The sequence below is a fragment of the Patagioenas fasciata genome, chromosome 1, assembly GCF_037038585.1.
Source record: "Patagioenas fasciata isolate bPatFas1 chromosome 1, bPatFas1.hap1, whole genome shotgun sequence".
Taxonomy (NCBI): Eukaryota; Metazoa; Chordata; class Aves; order Columbiformes; family Columbidae; genus Patagioenas; species Patagioenas fasciata.
The window spans coordinates 83,915,291-83,936,030 of NC_092520.1; the positions used below are offsets into that span (position 1 = coordinate 83,915,291).

General features: G+C 36.8%; 1 protein-coding gene across 5 annotated transcripts in view; it reads left to right on the plus strand.

Moving 5' to 3' along the window:
* The window catches only part of CADM2 (cell adhesion molecule 2), a 679,639-nt gene that overhangs the window by 290,061 nt on the left and 368,838 nt on the right, over positions 1-20,740 (plus strand). For 2 of the 5 annotated variants that reach the window (XM_071809845.1, XM_071809846.1), the window contains exon 3: positions 18,582-18,639. The exons of the other annotated variants lie outside the window; for them this stretch is intronic. The gene's annotated coding sequence lies outside the window, so the exon portion shown is untranslated. The remainder of the gene's footprint in view (positions 1-18,581; positions 18,640-20,740) is intronic. 5 annotated transcript variants of the gene reach the window in all.

Consider the following 20,740-nt stretch of genomic DNA (forward strand, 5'->3'; position numbering starts at 1 on the left):
TATCCTCCTTCCGTACCTTCATAAACTCAACTTCTTCTTATAAGCTACTGCTTTATTTTAGTATCTCCAGACCCTCTCGAAGAGACAAATTGCCTTTCTGTCCCGTTTTCAGCTGGGGTAGATGTGATTTACTTCCTAGGAGCTGGTACATGGTGTGGTTTAGATTCAGTGTGAGGTGAATGTTGACAACACACTGATGTTTTAGTTGTTGCTGAGCAGCCAAGGACTTTTCAGCTCCTCGTACTGGCCTGCCAGTGAGAATGTGAGGAGTGCACAAAAGACTGGGAGGGGGCACAGTCAGGAGAGCTGAGCTCAGCTGACCAAAGGGGTATTCCATACCATATGACAGAACGCTTAGTGTATAAAGCTGGGGGAAGAAGAAAAAAGTGGGTGATGTGCAGAGTCACAGCGTTTGTCTTCCCAAGTAACCATTATGTGTGATGGACCCCGGCTTTGCTTGTGAGCGTGACTTTTGCTTCACCTATTAAACTGTCTTTATCTCAACCAATGAATTTTCTCACTTTTACTCTTCTGATTCTCTCCCCCATCTTACCGGAGAGGAGCAAGTGAGTGGTGGTGGTTAGTTGCTGCCTGGGGTTAAATCATGACACTTTGCTTCTGGTCCTTTCCCTCATCTGCCTTATGTATGTCTCAGCTCCTCATTATTCAAGTTCAAAGTGTTTATTGCCTCAGCCTTTTCCCTCAGCTAACAAGCTGGCATCCATTTATTCCTTAGACACCTTCTACTTCCATTTGCCACATCCAGCACAGTTTGAAGCAGTTTGTTTTGCTATAAATTAGAGTTTATGGTAACATACAATGTATTTGGAAATGTCACAATATTTAAATAACAAACTTCAATGCCCGTGAATAACAAAAAAATAAAAGCCATAAGAAGTGGTAGCAGAACTCTGTTTCTGTAGTCTTAATGACTTATATAGGTCTGTAACTGAAGTCTCTTTAGCTAAACAGAGACCTTTCCTAAATTCAGTGGGTTTTAGATCAAGCCATATGTTTTCAGACAGGCTGCCAGACCACCCACCATCATCCATCTTCATCCTATATTTATTTTTATTGTGACAACTTCAAATTACATTTTTTCCTATTTTATTCTCAGAACTTGTTTTGCTTTTACAACAATCTCTTCAAATAAAGTCTTTGCAAAGAAACAGATGGTGATCTTATTTTCTGTACTGTGAATGGACAGCACTTCACAGTTTAGTAAGCAAAGTGAGACCCTTGTGGTATTCAGTGCATTTAAAAGGATAAATCAAGCATCAGAACACAGAGATGGTCCCTTTTCCATTAATCACTAGTACAGCAACTTTATGCTATTTCTACAAAATGGCTGAATTACATCTTGACAGTCGATGCAAAGAAAGATTTGGTAATGACATGCATTTTCCACTGACCACTAATCCATTTTTCAGTAAAACTAAGTCTTTAATGAGAAAATTTGTTTCAAGAACCACTATTAATCTTCTATTTTCTATGTTGGGAGCACAGATCATAAAATAACTTTACCATTGGATAAAACAACTTGTGGAGTACAGTATCTTTAGACATGAATAATTTCTGGTAATTGCTTTATCTCAAATTGCAATTAGGAGAGTGAAGATCCTTCTGATCTTGAAATATAGTTCAATAATAATACTACTTCTGAAAGTCTATTCTATAAGAAAATGGTCTAGAGAATGGAGATACTTGATCATTTTTTTTTTTTTTTCCTAATTGAATCACTTGTTATAGCATGTTCATTCATACAAATAAACTATGTTGCAGGGTTTCTTTCTGTTCTTGTTAACCACCATTACACATCTTAAAGTTATATATTTTGTAATAATTAGAACATACTCTTTTTTTTCCTGTTCCTATCTGGTTTAGAAGTCACATCAAAGGCAGTTTAGTAAGTATAATGGAGTTCTTAAATATCTGACATTTTTAAAAGAAAAATTAAGAGAAGAGTGTTTTTTTAAAGGAAGTATTTAAAGCCAGTTTAAAGTTAGGTACTAGCTTCCATGATGGTGAATGTTAAGTTCAATAACTGCAGGTGATAAAAATACTAATTGTTGTGCACACATAAATGTGATGAGAAAAGTTGTGATAAATATCCCATGCCACCAACAGCTTATTCTACAACAGCAACTACCTGTTAGTCTTGAAATAACTGTTTCTGCTTTCAAAGTGCTGTATAAATATGAGGTTAGTGCAAGAAAGAATTGTGCTTGCTAACTCAGAAGGTGGGGTCCTGTCATTGTGAAGTAAGATTTTGCGTTTGGTTTCGATAAATGTCTCAAAAGGGAAATATTGCAAAATCAGGGCCTATGACTGCACCAATTCAGGCTAATGTAACAATATCTGATGAACACTGTAACAGTTACTAGACATGATATTAATACAATATGTTTTCAATTGCTTGTTTCCTTCCTGTTTGCAGATCTTTTGGTTTTGTATATGTGGCTTTTTAGTTGTTTCTCAAGACTACTGGAAGGAAATAGATGCATTTTAATGTAAACTTCAGATTTCTGTGCTTATATGTCCATACCTTATTACTGAGTTTGGCTCTTCTGCTAAAGTTGGCTGACAAAAACATATAGTTTGTTGTTTTTTTTTTTTTCATGATCAGAAATTTTTAAAAGACTTGAACCTTTTGTGCATTTCTAGCTTGACAGTAAAATTACTCTGCTGACCCTATACCTGAGAATTTGCAGAATAATTCCTCTGATTTAGTTTTAAATTTTGTTTAATTTGGTTTTATTTCCATAATTATGGACTCTATAGAGTGCTATAAGTGGCTTCCAGAGTTGGCTAAGTGATTATCCAACTTCTAAACATTTAGGTCAAGTGTCTGCTGACAGCTTAGGTGAATAAGAGAACAGAGAGGAAGATACAAAAAATCTTGGTATTCTATTTCATATTTTTCTATATCATATTAACTGCTCATCCAAATTTGATCACACGTTGTCTTTGAGTTCTGAAAATTGAAATAAAATTTATGTCAAAAATGTATATACTACAGTATGAGGTACCAATATGAGAACTGCAGTCACAATTAGCATGTGAAGTCACGGCTGTGCTACTGTCTGTATTTTAGTGTCTGTTATTTTAATTCATTTTAACAAACACTTAGGAAAGCATATGTCAAATAATATTTAATTTTAATACAAAATCTGGCAAATACTAAGTGGCAACAACATCAACCCTTTATAATATATGGCATAACTGGTAGTCCCAGGAGAAATATAACAATTTAATGTGCTTAGTATTTTATTCTGACACGAAGATCCACAGGAGTACCATTTAAACTTATGAATGGCAAAAGATGGTAAAAGAGCATGAAGAATGAACTCAGCACTCTTTGGGTTCTGAGCTTTTGTTGTCTAGAAGTAGAGTGATACTTACTATAACATTTTATTTCTTGTCCGTATTTTATCATGTCTGGGACAAGAATGATGTAATCAGACTCATCAGTTAAGGCTGATACAACCAACTCAATTTGAAATCAGTAGACATTCTCAAAGGGTTACATTTAGGTGTGTGTTTATGCACTTTTACTAAGTTCTTAGAAAAAAAGGTGTTGTACGAACATTATCAAAATAAGGTAGAGAATTTAGTTCATCAGGTAGAAATTTGAGTACATATTTACTTATTTTATATCACCGTGTATATATAGACAGGTGGGTATACCCACCACATAACTTAGTAACTGCATTATATGTAGAAATAGGGAGAAAATAGACTATTTTAATGTATCAGTGTTTTTGTATGAAATGTATTGATATGTTAATGTTTCATGAAACAATATTTCCAAGAGGAAAAGTATTTTAAATTATTTTTTCATTCTTCTGCCTCTACACACTGAGTTATAGTTTTGAGTATAATAACCAATTATCTTGTACTTCTTTTGCTGAATACGGAAATATAATTTATAATCTTCTGCCAATTAGCTTTTCTCCTTAGTAGTATTTCTGAAGCATTCATTGCTGTTGTAAAATTCTATTAAGATAAGAAAATACAGAGTGTTAGATTTCTTTGCTTAGTTTTTCTTGAGACTATCACACAGTGTTTCTCCCAGTAAGCTTGGAAGAGAGAGAATGTAATTTGTACTTTCCAAAGCTTTTGATTTGAACTGATTGGTATTTTCTTTCAAAAAGCTGAGTAAGTTTTATTACAGTACAAACATGACCTTCAGGAAAAGGTTAAAGATAACTTTAACAAACTACTTTCCCAGCTACTCAAAAAGAATCAGTTAGGAAATGACTGGGCTCAGCTTCTCAGGTAAGTAGCCCTCATTAAATGTCTGTTATTGACATACTAATTATTATCAGACAATTGACAATTGCTGATATTAAATCTGGAACAAGCATACACAATCAACTAATGAAATTGAAATGCTAGAATTAAGGTGCTGCTAGCTGGCTTTTATAGCTAATGAGGAGATTTCTGTAATCACACAGGTAGTTGCTAGTGGTTTAATGGTGTCCTTTATGGGGTTTATAGTTAGTAAGATCATGTGGTTTAATTATTTCTGGCATCTTAATACAATCTTCGTTCTTTTCACCTTTCACATGAGGAGACTCATTACTTTTCTCCAAGGATCTAGTATGATAGACAAAATGTCAGAAGTAATTAAAACTAATGATGGCCACACACAGAGAAATGTTGAGTAGGAATTTGGTCTATTTTGTACTGAGAATTCCCCGTGGAAATCTGAAATGAAATGCTTCCCACTCGTATTTGGGCTCATTCTCATCAGCCTCTTATTTTCATCAGTTTGATAGTTTTGTGCTTCTTTGGCACCCTGATTTATTGGTTTGCACGAAAAAGGTCAAACATTTTATGGCCTCACATTGTTTAGGCTGTCTTTATAACTCCCTGGGTAGAATGATTGTTTTGAGATAGGAGTGCCTCCTGTTTAAAATCCAGCATCCTGGAATTTGTTGTCATGGCCCCCAGGTCCCTTTGACAATAAGAACTGTGCTTGGCTGTGCTGTGATGTTGATGTGGCTTTTAATCAGAAATTAACATTGTTCAGCAACATGATTTGGGATTCTTCACAATTCTTACTCATTGTATGTACTCCAGCAGTTTTGTCTTCATTAAAGTCTTGGCAAATGTTCATAACAGCTATATGAGTAATAAGGTTTTTCCTAATACTGAATAGTTATGACATAGCAGACACTAGGTTTTCTATTCAGAATAGGAAGAAATTGGAATAAGATATTGTCTTCAAGTGGAATATGAACACTCAGCTCCTCTTTGAATTTCTTGACTTTCTTTTGAAATCTTTCCTTGAAATTACTGATTATGTTTCTTAGTCCTGTCTGTAGCTCAGGCTAGTTGTGACTGGTAAGGACAACTAGATTATTCAAAAACTAGCAAAAAAAACCCCTCTGAATTGAAAACGCTGTTTTTAGATGATGTGTTGGGCTAAGGCCATTTACACTCAGCCAGGGGCTGCTTTCATTTGCACCTCTGAACTTTTTTCTTTCCTGGTGAGTGGCCCCACAGAGGGAAGTATGTCACTGTGTTTGGTCATGCAGTGGGGAAGAGCTGAAACCAAAGGGTTTGTGATTTAAGCCAAGATTTTCAGAACTTCTACATGTCTGGCAGATGTTTGCTTCAAACCTGCAACCACAGAGTAAACAAGCAGTGACAGAGCTATGGAACTTGTGGTGGGAGAACATGGACAGTGGAAGGGGAAAAGTTAGCATGAGAGTTGGACAATCAGACAGTCACAGTCCTGTTCTTAAGCAATCCACAAGGGGTATATATATCAGCAGCTCTTTTTTTTTCACACTCGCCATGTGGGCAAAGGAGAGGGGTGGTGCAGATAATTGTGGAGAGCACCTAATCACACTGGTTGGTGGTGCAAATCTGTCTCAATTGAGTTCTTCTCAGCCAGGTAAATTCTAACCATCATAGTTCTCACCTTTTAGCTTTGCTTTGACGAAAGGAAACTTAACAAGGCAAAATATATGCCCCAAAATACTAAGTTCTGCTTATACTCTGAGGTAAAAAGGTTATCCGTCAAACTGTGAGTGCCGGATGGTGTAGTTATAGAGATTTGGAATTAATATTAGCAATATGAGCTGCATTCTTCAATGTATAATTGCTTCAGGATCTTCACTATAAATCTTGTTTCTGTAACTCTTTAGACACAATTAGAAGTGACCCTGTGTGTGATTCATGTAAAAAGACTAGAAACAAGGAATAAGCATGACAGTACTTAAATATTGGTTTTAAAAATAATGTTTACTTTAACCCCTGAATCTCCCTTTCCTCAAATTTTCTCAGTGACAAAACTTTAGAAACTCTAAATACAAGTGAAATGGTTAAAAATGTTCTTAATTCCAATCACATGAGAATCCTTGAGTGTATGAGTCTATTTCTGTATTTTTTAATTCATTTTATCTCTTCCATATGAGATCATACAAACAATGTTTGGAAGGCAGGGTATTTTGCAGACTGAAATATTACTGACCTGTCTTCTTCCATACTTAGACTTCTTGGTTATAATAAATGTCATTTTCATCTAAGACCTACAACAGACCTATTAATAGAAGTCAAGTAAGCATTAAAAATGCACCTTCCTTCACCTAGAGCTATCACAGCTCCATCCCTTTTCCACTGTATTAGGAATAGGGCTCATTTATCTTCTGATGCTGAATCCCCATCTTTCACACTTGATGAAGCCTTGCTTCAGGATAAATCTTGTGGCATTTTGCTTTGTCTTTCTTAAACAAAATGCTGTTAATAAACTAATTACACATAGACTGCATGGCATTGCTAGCAATCTACCATATATATCTACTTGTAGGTTTAACTGATGGTACTTTTAATTTTGCTTATCGGGTTTAACTTCTTTACCTGCCTTTTTGATAGCTATGACTGAAGTGGAAATTGATTCTAGCTTTTTAAGATCACTTTGTCTTTAGGCTTGCTATATTGAAAAGCCACTGATAAAAGGTGCTGATGAATGAGGTGCAAGGATTAAAACTATGTCCTGTTTGTGTTTGTATGTGAGGCAATAGATCTGCAAGATAGAGTTCATTTTCTCCTTGCTATTGTTAATGTTGTTCTGCAAGATAAAAATAGAACCCGCTTCTTTCCCAGTATTTTTTTCAATTGGTGTATTTCCATGAGTGAGATTGTTCACCAGTACTAAAACTACATGCCCTATTTTTTTTTGAGCAAAAAAAGAGAATTTATTTGAAAAAGAATATTTATATCCATAGAGTACTCTAAGAGAAATGTAAGAGAAAAGACAAGAAGAGGACATGAAATTTTGTATCCAACATGCTGGTGAAGCAACTAGCTTGCACCAAAAAAAAAAAAAAAAAAAAAAAAGTTCACCTTTCACTGGAAAATATACAAAAAAAGTTAAGCATTACTGACAGCCCAAATAACAATTCCTGTCTTCACCTATGCGCGACTCTGAGCTAGTGTTGGTTTATTCTTATTCTGTTTAGTCATCTAAAATCTAGCTTGCTTTGCCTTCAAGTAACTCTTTTGCCTTTGTGGTGCTGAAGAATGGGTTGCGGGATGTGGTTGAGTTCAGACCTTCAAAAGAAAACATAATTGCTCAATTAGACTCTCCAGGAGAGCTTCATTTGTTGTAGTCAATTATATTGGTCACTGGCTACCATTAAGAAAGGAAAAGGGAATGAAAAGGGAAGGAACAAGGGATCACACATTCTTAACAGGTCAGATTAAACCAGCCATGAAGGTTCATGGTGTCATAAACATTGCAGAGAGTGAAAAAAGACTTTGATAGCTGATAACTTAATTATCTGCCACTATCGGTTTGGAAGGGCTTTTAAACATGTCCAAAGTGTCTACCAAAATTTTCAGCAGGAGTGACAGCAGATTTTTAAGTAAGGATAAAAATGTAGCAGTCTTCCTGGAATAAGACTGTGACAGACTATGATGAATTACCTTATTATAGTTGTTCACATGACAAATGTACTTGATCAGTGTTTCTTCTTGGGAATAGTTGAGCTTATCCAGAGGCAAAAGTTGAAAGGAAATGAAAGCTAACTAGTAATCTGAAGTGGAATACATCAGAATTTCTAGCAACAGAAGCAGAGAAACCTAATCAATTATTGTGTATATCAATAAAAAACCCACTTCTTATGTCCCCTGTAGTCTGACTTCTTCCTTTATCTATTTAATATTATTGATAGGAATTTCAAATACACATATGCTTTTAATCGACTCAGTTGACATCAAGAGTCCTACTTAAGGCATAATGCTTTATAAACAGCAAGATTTAGCCTTTTCCCATGTTGCAGGACCACAGCACTAACTTAGAGTACCTACCTTGAGCTCAGAGAGTGACAGACAAATTGCCTGTAAATCACAACTGACTTTGCTGCCCAGCTTTCCAAATGAACTTTGCAGCCATGACAGTGCTGGTTACAAAGCCAGTTTGTGACAGTGTACTGGGTTCAGGTGCCCAGGGGCTGCCAGGGGCTGCAGGGGCCTCTGTGAGGAGTGGCCGGGGCTGCCTTGTACTGAGCACAGCTGGTTCCAGCAGCTCCAACCCACCTACTGCAGGGCGTGGCTGAGCCCCCCAGCCACCATGGCAGTGTCTTGGGGAGAGTCTGTGTAAGGAAGGGCAAAATATTAGGAGGAAAAGTGTGAGCTCCAAGGGGAGAGGAGGTGACCCAGGCACTGGAGCAGGGGTTCCCCTGCAGCCCCTATAGAGGTCGTGGTGGAGGAGGTGTCCACGCTGCACCTATGGAGGACCCACACTGGTGCAGGGGAAAAGAGCTCAGAGGATGGAGTGGCAAAGAGGAGCTGGTGTGGACTGAGCACAATCCCCATTCCACCCTTGCTCCACCACTCAGTTGCTGGGGGAGTCAGAGGAGTTGGGAGTAAAGAAGTGAAAGTCTTTCAGCTTTTGCCTTTGTTTCTCACCATCCAACTCTGTTTTAAGTGGCAATGAATTAAATTAATTTTCCCCAAGTCGAGTCTGTTTCACCCCTGGCAACAAAAAATTAGCATTCTCATCTTATTTCCCTTCCCCTTTCCTGTTGAGGAAGGGGAGTGAGAGCAGCTCGTTGGTGATCTGGCAGCCAGCTAAAGTCAACCCACTGCAGATTCTCTGGGTCCTCTTTTTCTCTTGATAGAGCATCTCAACTCAGGCCTGTATCTAGCACACTCATATTTCCTCCCTTTTTTTTTTTTTTTTTCTAGGTATTTACCATTACAGTAAACTGAAATTATAAGTGTCAAATAACATTCAGAATTTTAAACTACCATTTATCAAAGTCACTTATTTCAGTTTTGTAAAATACTAGAAGTGAGACAAAAATTATAACTATTTTAATTTCTACATTATTTCAAAAGAAACTCATGACATAATATCTAATACACAAGGTGTTTCAAAAAGATGGAAACAGTTTCAAAACAGTAGTGATTTCAAATTGGGTCCATCATTTTGAAACACCCTCTATAATTATTTAGCCAGTGTATTAGAGCTATTCTAACCTGTAATTCTCTGATATGCCCACCTTACAATTTCAGCCGAAAAATAATAGAAATCCCACTCCAGAGTTCAAAGTTAACAAATGAGCTTTTGTTTACTGATATCTCTAAACACATAACTTATGTTGTTTCCCCAAATTGAAATTGAGAGTTTACATCTGCCCCTTCTAGCTTTGAGAGACAAGGCTACAAGCCTGTCTGTCAGAACACAAAATCTGTGTAACAGAACAAGAGTGAAATTTGAACTGAGAAAAATCTCAATAGTTTTGGACAAATTAGATGTTTTGATTCATCCTAGCACTTTAAAACAAAACAAAACACAACAAAACAACAGCTTGATATATCATTTTAAAATACTCTCAACTATACTTTGTGTGTGTGTTTAGCCCTTAAGCAATGTATATATTGTTCTGATTTCTACTAAGACTTCTTACAAGACTGCAACATAGTATGTTGATTAGTACACTTGTGAAGTATTGTTCTAAGTAATAAAAATTAGGCTGAAATCAAACTTTAGGTACAAACCATGTTTTTGAGTTTTTTAACGTATTTTTACTTTTCTTCTGATCTAGTCATTGACAATGGTTTTCCAGTCAGTAGTGTGACTTAAGAACATTTTCTGTGTTTCTAGTTGCATATAATTATTATTTTGTTTCAAGGCATGATTTGAAAATCAACTATGCATGCAAAAAAGCTTGTGCTGTTGTTTATATTGGTTTTAGAGGACAAATAAGTACATCTGCATCTGAGCTTTCAAAAGTTGTCAGAAAATAATTTTCTAAAGAAGAATTGCTTCTCAGTGCTTAAATTTAAATTGCGGAAAATAAGATTTTGTTCTTGCATGTGCTTTGTTATACTGTGTTCATGAAGTACTCAGCATACTTTAATCATCTTGATCACATTAAAATGAAAACAGCTAACAGAATATGTAGTCAGCTATTTTGGGAGTAATATTACCAATATAACGCATTTTTTCTCATTGTTTTCTTTGAATTTTTCTGGTGTTTCTGTGATTTAGAGAACAGGAATAGGCCTGTATTTTCATCAAAAACATATGTTATTGTCCCCATAAGTATCTCTCCAGACCTAGTACAACTATAATATATCTGGAAAAAAATGAGCACCTGGATGGGTTTGTTGGTAGTTCTTTAGCTCAAACTCTTTAGGTTTTGTGTTTGAAGACCAGTGTACCTAGTCACATCAAGTTAGCAGGCAGCAAAGCCTCAGAAGTTGTGCTAGAGGCAGCAACACAGTTAACATGCTGCAGCTATTTTTCACAAAGTTGTAAGCTATATTTTTGCTAAGTTGGCTGGATTACTGGAAGAGCCTCTACACAACAATAAGTAACTCTGTGAGGACTTAAGTGGAGCACGTTTACTAAAGGAGATGCAGAAAGAAGACACAAACCGCATTTGCTCTTTGTCTTCACTGTAGGGAGGTGCAAGCCAGATATGTGAAGTAGATTCACTCTGCCAACAGCAACAGAGCTGCAGAAGTAGGATCGTATGTCCCTCGTTCCCTATGTACATTTACAATGCACCCTATATAGAGATTGTGTGTTGTATTTCTGGAGAATTAAAAAAAAAAAAAAAAGTATATTTGTCTCTACAAGACTCAAACCTGATTGTCCCTTGTCCAAATAAACACACTCCTAACGACCTATTGATCAGTTTCTTTAAACTTACTCAATGTATTTCGTCTTACTGCTTTTGCTCTTAATATAGCTAGCTCTGAGAAGCGAGAAGTGTTTTTCACATTCTTCTGTTAGAAATGCACAATTATATTTCTACTGATAACTTATGTAATCATAATAATTAAAAAATCTATCTGAATATAAAAGTGTTCTGTAGTCTTTATACCAATCCTTGATTAGTGTTCTTGTTTGACAAATGTATATCTGAACAATATTTCAAGTGAAAAATTGAACTGAAGTCAAGTGGGGGTTGTTTGAAGTAATTGAGAATGAAGGCGCTGGACCTGACTGAAACAGCACTTTATCCTGTTTGGGACTGATTTAATGTCTTAATTGTTTTCACATGTTATTTGGGTTGATGAATCCTATCGATGTTATAATGAGACTAAATAATTGTCAGTATCCTGTGAGTCTCCTATGCCTTTTTTTTCTTGAAGGCTTTTCTAATTTATACATTTTGTTCCTTATTTTACTTCTTGAATATTCTGCTTCCTCTTTATGAGTCTTAATTTAATTTCTTTCTTTATAAAATAACAAAATGTAAAATATCCAGCAAAGACCAAATGCATACATAGAAAAGTAAACTAAAATGCTAAAAGTTTGAGTGGGATTTGATTTTTTTACTGTGTCTTGTTGTGCAGAATTATCTATTCTGTATTTTTTTCAGATAGCTTATTGTTGTGCTTAGCAGAGATTCAGTCAAATGATACTTCTGTCAAAATTTTGACAAAGCAGTTAAACAGAAGAATGAATAAAATGGCAAATTAATTTAATGGATAGACTTGGGTCTAATGCTTCTTTATCTGTCATTTGCTTGTTTTGTTCTGCTTAATTTAGCTGCTTTTCAGCTCATAAACTTCAAACTCAACCCAAAGTCGAGCTCAAGGAGGTTTCATATGATACAGGCAGGCCTGATTAGCCCAAGAACTGTGAGCAAGTATGGTATCTATGCAGTCTGCACAACTGTGGTGAAGATGTAAATGTTTATTTTTTGTCTTCTGGGTTTGAACTCAAAGGATTAATCTATAGTGAGAAATTTAGAAGCAGGTTGCTAACATTCAGTATATAAAATCACCAGTTTTCAGATCTTAAACAAGGCATCTGTCTGAAGGGAAGGTAATTTAAAGTAGCTTGTGATTTATAGTAGTTTGACCCATCACTGGTGATCATAACTAAAAACGATGTTTTGTATCATTACTGTGGAATATTTTATGTTTTTTTTTTCCCAAATGGGTTTTAAGAATAACAGATCTGCTTATTCAAGACTACTAATTTATACTGTTGCATGTCATAAGCACTGGTCTTGATTGATAACTGGTCAGATATTTATTGAACTCAGCTTATTTCTGGATGGTAGATCATAAAACCTTTATCTCCCAATTTATATCTGAGTTGTAAAACTTTGATCTCTTTAAATCATATGGAAATAAACTCTAAGCCTTTATAGGCATCTGCAGTGATGTTATTTCTTCATGCCATTTGCTGCATCTTCAGTCTACATTCCACAGAATTCTTCCTTGGTCTAGTTTTGTTTGCTTCCTTTGACTAGGTCAAATCAGAAGATGTCAGTGCCATTTTGCTATCCCACACTAAAGCACTTTCCTTACTAGTTATTACATCTAAATTACTTGTTGGTCACCAACATCTGCTGCTCAGTTTCTCATCCAAATATACAGGGTATAATACTCTATCTGATGCCTTATTTATGTTTTTCTTTCTATAAAATGTGTTCTGGCTACTAAGAACTGCAGGTGGTTTTGTATCTCAGATCTAAGCATTATATCCCCGTATACACTCTTAGAATCTGTTTCTTTTTTGCAAGGACCATTTTAAAATTTCTCTCATGCATCATGAAAGGGACGGTTCTGAGGATTGCAGTTGTGACAGTTGTTAATAAAGCTAGAATAATACACATAAATCCCAAGACAAGCACATTTTTGATTCTGCAGTTTGATAGGAAGAGTAGAAAAGGAAGGGTAGAAGGATACAACAGAAACATTATTTATCTGGAGCTGCTGTACTTTGTGTCTTAGACAAATGGTATGACTGCTGTTTGAATAGGGAAGATGCGTCTAACTGTGAACTTGTAGTAGCAGGACATCCAGGCAACGAAGTCTTCCTTTTTCAAAACCTGCTTTGCACACCCGGATGGGAGCCCAGCATGGAAGTTCCCTTTGCTGTTCCCTGTAAGGAGGGGTCACTGACAGCACAGTCCGGAGACTCACAAGCACGGGCAGCTCTGGCTCAGAAAGATACTGGCCCAGTGTTAACATATCAATATTGGGGATATTGCCATGGAGGTTTTGATGCTGTTGGAAGGCTGCTGGTGTGCTGAAAAGCTTGGTGGAGCATGGCTATTGCTGGTAATTATATTCTAGAAAGAATGAATAGGGTGTGAATAGCATTTTGCTTTGTATCTTGTAGATTAACTGCTAATAAAGTCAAACAGTTTGAAAAGATCTACTGTGCCAGGATTTTTAAAAAATATATAGGTTTATTTATTTGGAAAGAACAAGGAAATCTTTGCTTCTTGATCATTATGAGCATTAGTGGACTTGATATGATGAATTTAAAGAGTTACTAGTAGTTGAGGGTACCAAAATACGATGACAGATTACATCCATATATTCCAGCAATGGCTGTTTTGTGCAATTCTTGTCATTTTTCTGAGTTTATTTCAGTCATGAAAGAGAAATAAATATTTTAATTTTTTTTTTATCTTGAAATACTTCTAGATTATAGCACTTTTTAAGCCCTCTTCATAGTATTTAGCAACCTCAAAATAAACCACATTGACATTTAAAAATCTAACTACTTGCTTGTTTTAAAAAAAATAGTTTATATTCTTGATGGAATATTCTATAGCTCTTCTAGCATAATAACAACCTTATTGAAAGTTATATGGGTGAAACCAAACAGCTTTCCTCTAGAATAAAATCACAGAATCAAATGGCTAGAAAACATTTATCATTAGGAAAATTTCTTTTTTTTCCTCCTTCATTATTTTCCCCAAAGACCAGCCCAGTACCCTGATATCCTAGTCACATTTTTCAAGCAAAATCTACAAAAAATAACCTTAGACAAGAAATTTTCCTACGTTTAGTTCCTAAGTATCCTGGGAGCTAAATACTTACTCCTTTAGTGGTCACTAAAAAATTACAAACTTGACAGAGGGAGCAGGAAAATAAGTGGTTTTAAAGAATGCTCTGTTACACAGGTTTTCATGACAGAAGAACAGAAAAGTTAGCTTTCCTGTCCCCTGTCCCACAGCTGTTCACTGAGAAAATCAGTTAGATCACCTAATGGATAAACAGAATTAGGTTAAAGGGAAGGTTGTGTTGCTCTGCCAGCAATGCTAGTTTCCTTTGCCCACTGAGAGTTATCACATTCTCTGTTGTGCCATTTCAAGTATTCCTATTACCAGAAATTAGCCCAGATCTGTCTAAATGATCCGGTTTAAAAAGAAAACAGTAAATGGTTTTTAAGTGATTGAAATCTAGAGTGGGAAATGTCACCAAGTAGTTTTGGGTCAGTGCATAGCCACTTAAACAGAATGTGAAGAAACTACAGCTTTTGTGGGGAGAAAGAAATAAGCAGATACACTATTGCCCGCATTGAAAGAAATTGTTGCCAGCCTGTTCTGGCTGGTTATGTTGGTGATTCTGGGCCAGGACGACAGAAGCGCCAGGGTGGCTGATAGCCTGGGTGCTCTCGCCCAACCTCCCCGCTGATCTGAAACCAGCATTACTGCCTGAATCCTTCACTGAGGCTGAGCCTCGAATCCTGTGTTCAGTTTTGGGCTCCTCACTATAGGAATGACACTGAGGTCCTGGAGAGACCTCAGAGAAGTGCAATGAGGCTGGTGATGGGTTGGGAACACAAGTCTGATGAGGAGTGGCTGAGGGAACTGGGGCTGTTTAGCCTGGAGAAGAGGAGGCTGAGGGGAGACCTTATTACTGTCTACAACTACCTGAAAGGAGATTGTAGCACGGAGGGTGCTGGTCTCTTCTCCCAAGCAGCAATTGACAGGATGAGAGGAAGTGGCCTCAAATTGCACCTGGGAAGGTTTGGATTGGATATTAGGAAAAAATTATTAACAGACGTTGGAACAGGCTGCCCAGGGAAGTGGTTGAGTCGCCATCCCTGGAGGTGTTTAAAAGACTCATAGATAAGGTTCTTATGGACTTGATTTAGTTACAATGTTAGGTTAATGGTTGGACTCAACGATCTTCTGGGTGTTTTCCAACCCGAACAATTCTATGATTTCAAAATCCCATGGCACCGTTCAGGTCCAATGACAAGGAGAACAGTAAACCCTCCGCTCCCCTGTTTTTGTTGGACTGTTGGTTTTCTCAGTAAAATCTCTAATCACTTCATTTTGACGTGGAATAAGTGCCGATTGATATAGGAGCCCTTTTTCCCAGCCCAGGGTGATGGGTCAGGAGGAGACTGAACCACCCCTCTCCTCAGCCGTATGGCAGCGGTGGGACAGGTGAGCACTAGGCCCCAGGGTTGGAGCTGTGCTGGGGCTACGCCTGCAGAAGCCATTGCCCCAGGCTTTGGGGGTTGTCAAGGTGAGCCCAAGCCAGTCAGTGAGGCCAGGGCCTCAGAGAACAGAGGGATCCCTCTCAGGGTTTGCAAGTGAAGGAGCAGGACAGGGTGGTAAGGCCTGCTTAGGCATCTTCCCCCGCTTCCCCCACACACACCATGCCAGGAGGATGTAATCTGAGAAGGGTGTGAAAATGGTGAACAGGGAAAAAGGAGGACTCGTGAGCCTGGTGTGGTGGTGTAGCCAGCAGAGTCAGAGGGATGGTGCTGGACATGCTCCAGTTGCAGCGCAAACTGGAAACAAAATGGTACTGCATTGTGGATGATGTAGAAGAACATAGATGGAGATGGGATAAACCCATTTAGGCAGCTCATCCAATGCAACAAAAAACTGTGTTAGTTTGTCAGGTGAGCGAATTGCTAACATGTGCTGGTCACATCAGCAGTGATACCTAATCAGGCCCTCAGGAGCACGAGGTGCAGTTTGTAATACCTAAAAGTTCAGACTGTGATCATGTTATCCTCTGTAGTCTTGTGCACATTGCACATTGTTACTCACTGTTATCTATCCCCAGGGACAAGGACAGAGTTTATTAAATGTATATTAAGATTTTGATGATGTCAAAAGTAGAGTTTATAAAAGATATATATTCAAACAGCTCTTAAAGCGTGTTTCACAGAGGTGAGGGATGCAATGTATTGGACGTAAATAACAGAATGGGTGACGGGACTGGCATTGGTGGCCTGTGCAGGACAAGGCAGTGAACTGCCCTGGACCTGTCCCAGCTGGCTCTGAAACCGGAGTAAACACGCCATTGCTTGCCAAAACTTCAGCCAGTCGGGGGGTCTATAATGCACCTTCTCAGACATGCTGAAGAAAAAGTGGCAGCCACTAGTGACAAGAGACAAGTGGAGAGGCTCCTGGTGAGACATGCCAAGTAGACACCCTGGAAGATGCACTTGGAGACACAAGGGAGATATTTCAGGGTTATACAAGATACTCCCAGGTTATATGAAGGAGAACCCAAAAGTTTCAAGAAGAAACTGAAGGAGCCATCCAGGGGACTAGCAGTCCTACTGCTGGGCTGCACAAATCAAGCATAGCTGGAGCCTCTATGCTGACCCACTTGCCTTTCCTCACAGACTGTGCTGTCTCTCCTGTAGGACATGGTGGTCATCTAATTTAGAAAACTGCACACATATCTGTGATTAAAATGTTTTTGTATCTGAGTTCATTTAGTCTCCACACTATCAGTGTGGTCTTACACCATGGCAGTGCATGTTTGAATAAGAGGTAGTAATAATTTGTTGTGGTAGTTAAGGACAGTTCTGTCATATGCTTTTGGATGGGAAAGTATTAAAAGCCTTCAGATTAAGCAGTTTGTCAACACTAGGTACCTCCTGTGATAAATGGTAGCTTCTTAAAGCATACTGGATACCTTTAAGTAGGCAGAGATGCTACATAATGGGGAAGGAGAGAGCTGAACTGAAAATTACCAGCAGCAACACAGTCATAGGTGAACAGGATTTCATAGAATCAGTGAAGTTAGGTTAAATGGAGAGGTAGTGACAATGGGAATAAAAAGAAAAATGTTGAAGTAGCTTTTGTAACAAACTACGATAGATCTAAAGGAAGAAAGATTGTAGTGGTGGATTTCAAATTATCTATTGGTGGATTTCAAATTATCTACTATTTGCATCTTGAAGACATACCTAAGGTGGCTGTTTATGTGTTAATTCTTTCTGTGTTGCTCATGAGATGTTGAACTAAATTCAAATCTTGGTAGGATTTCATGCAAGTTGCTGCAAACTAATAAATGTAATGGCAAGTAATAATTTGTTGATGTTTTCCAATGCCCCTCACCCTCAATTGTAGATTCTAGCACAGTGAGTCCCGGCAGTTTATGCTTACAGCTCTAAATTAAGGGATACTTTGTGTTATCTTTCCGTAAGGTTAACTCTGATAAAAAGTGAACAATTTTGTAGTTTTGGTTAGGGCCCAGTAATCTACACAAGCATTAAACAGTTTGTAGCAACAGAGTTGCAGTTGTCCAAGGAATCCATATATTCCACAGCTCAAGCAGGTGAAATAACTTTTAGTTACTCTTTTGCTGCCATCATTAAAGTTATTTTGCTTAAAAGAATGTGTATAATTTAAAGGGTATATGGTTTGTGAACATTCATATTTCCCAGTTTCTACACTTTATAAACAGAAGATGCCATTGCTTCTTCAGATATTTTTTGAGCTTCAGGACACTTTATACTGCTTACAAAATGTTGTGGTACATTTGTCATTGTTGGCTGGCTATTGGAAAAGAAGATAGAAGACAAAATAGACACCAAAGCATTTTTTTTAGTAACATTAGACCAAAACAAAACAAAACAAAAAACAAACAAACAAAAAACCCAAAAACCAAACCCACAAAAAATCAGTGTAGAGGAGTATAAAAATCTGCCTTTGAGTTTATACCTTCCAAGAAAAATTGTATACACTTGTTTATTTGTACAAGTGGTGTTACATGCACACTGATAAAGTTAGAAAGATGATAATAACGTGAATCATGCTAATATATATATAAACATGGACGTTGGATTTTTCTTGCCAGATTTGGCTTTTGACCTTACTTGACTGAAAAGATTCATTTTATAGTCATCCAAGGAGAGGAAATGACAAGGCTGTGGTAGAAGATGCTGTCAGATCTCTTGGGTTGTATTAATACTAATTTTATAACTAGTCTACCTATCTTTTGGTTGGATGTAGTTCTTTTTTCTTTAATTGGCAAAATGTATTATTTGAATAATGCTATGTATTAATCTTTTTTTTTTTTTTTTTTTTTTTGTGTTCTAGGTAAGAGAATATCAGGTTTCTCACTATTATCAGACAACATCAAGGTAACAGATTTCAGGTATCTGAAGCCTATGATGAGACTATAACTGTGTGTGAATGTATGTGGATTCCCTTGCATATGCAAATGTTTGAATCAGTAATAGATTTTATTTCCAACAGAAAAGTAGCCATCTTTAGCAAGGCTTTAGCAAACCTTCAAAATCTAATAGAAAGAATTATGTTCTGTGCTACAGTCTCATTACATTATGTTTTACTTTTCTTCTGTGAAAATTACTTAATTATTTTATTAGGATACTGGATATATTTTGTATGTCTATCTGTTTGCAAAGTAAGACTAAGACAACAATATGATCACTTTTTTGAGTAAAAGTAAAGTGGAAAAGAAAAAGTGAGTAAAAGTAAAGTGGAAAAGAAAAAAAAGTGTAATGCAAATAGTAAAAAAAAAAAAATAAATATGGAGATGCATATATAATCCACAATATTAAAGATTAAATTGGAAAGATTCTGAAATAGTAATATGCCAGGAGGGCACATCATACTCACTTCTTCCTGTGGATAGCGTATGTAGGCCAACATTTTGCTAAAAAAATTAGACTGGTGAAGCTTGCAATGCTGTGTGGACTAATGTGCTCAAGCATCCAAAATATTTACATTACAAACCCACAAACAAGCAAAGAGTTAAAAAAATAAATTACCAGATTCTTTCTTATATTTTCTGTCTTGTATTTCCTTTTACACCCTTGGTGTCAGTCAAGATTTATGGATATGACTCCTGTAAGAATCTTGTATTTTGAAGAGATAGCTGAACCTTATTTATTAACCTGGTTATTGAAATAAAATACAATGGGTATCCTGTGATGAAGATGTCAGCAGTAGTTTCAGCTACGATTGAGTACTAGAATTCTGTCACCTGCAGCTTTCTAAGATTTTTCTGGAAAAAAATAATTAAAATTGATACCTATTTTCCCCTCACAAATATTGTGTAGTTTTGCAGTCCTTGATATGATACTTTTCCAGCCAGAGTCATGCGTAGCATCTTGAAAACAATCAGAACATTTATAGAAGCCTTTCCTTCGTCGATTGCATCCTATCTTTAAAGTACAACTTAAAAAAATGCTAGTGCTGGTATGTCCTTTATAAGGTTGTATTCACATTTCAGCAACTCAGATTTTTGTTGACAGTATCTGGGCTGTTGTATACTGGGATACATAAAATCTTACAGCTATACAAAGGCAAGTAAACAGCATAAATCCTTCACTGCTAGACAGTGTTGTAATGGATCTAAATGGTTTTTTAAAGGTAGGCTTTGGAGAAATGTCCAGATATTTCAAGATTATTTAGCTAAAGTAGAAATCACACAAAGTTCTTTCATGAAAAACATTGGGATGGGTGTGTCTTTCACTGTCCAGCTGCATTTTGAATGCCTTGGCAGTGCCATTAGATCACAGTAAGATTGATAGTTATTTGATATAACAACATCTGTTCTGCAGTGTACTTCCAGCAAATGCTCTTACTTTAAATGTAATATGCTATTTGTTTTAATCTTGGAGCATGTTACCTGTAGCAAATGAATGGTAGTGAAGTTGCAGTGCAGGCTTTGAAACGATCTATTGTGTATCTTTGGTCAAATTGGTGTCTGCAGATTGTTCAGAACATCATTAGCTTTAATAAGGATGGCAGTTGGAACAGTTTCTGATTTATTTCACAAATTGGCATATGGAATTCTTCTGACTGTAGGGAAATTTTGTTTTGTTTTGTTTTCTTTTCTTTTTTTCCCCCACTCTTCCCCCCCACACACACACACCTTTTCTCCCTCCCATGATTCCCTACCCCATTCTTTTTGTTCCTGGTGAATGGATAAAACTGCATGGACATGTATCTTATCTGAACTTGGAAGACTGTTTCCAAAGTTTGTCACTGTGTTTTTTACCTGTCACACCATAGGAAGAGTTGTAATGAGAAATATGTCCAACAATGAAATCTGTAACCTAATTGACTTTGCATGCACAACATGCTGGCAAATGGTCTAGACAAAGAAAATTCTAGACAACAGTATTTTCCTGCTTTATGGAAGTTTAAGATAAACAAAGTGGTGATATCATCAAGTATTTCTGTAGTCAAAGACAAGTTTTTTCTAAAAAATGCTCCTTTTCTAGCAT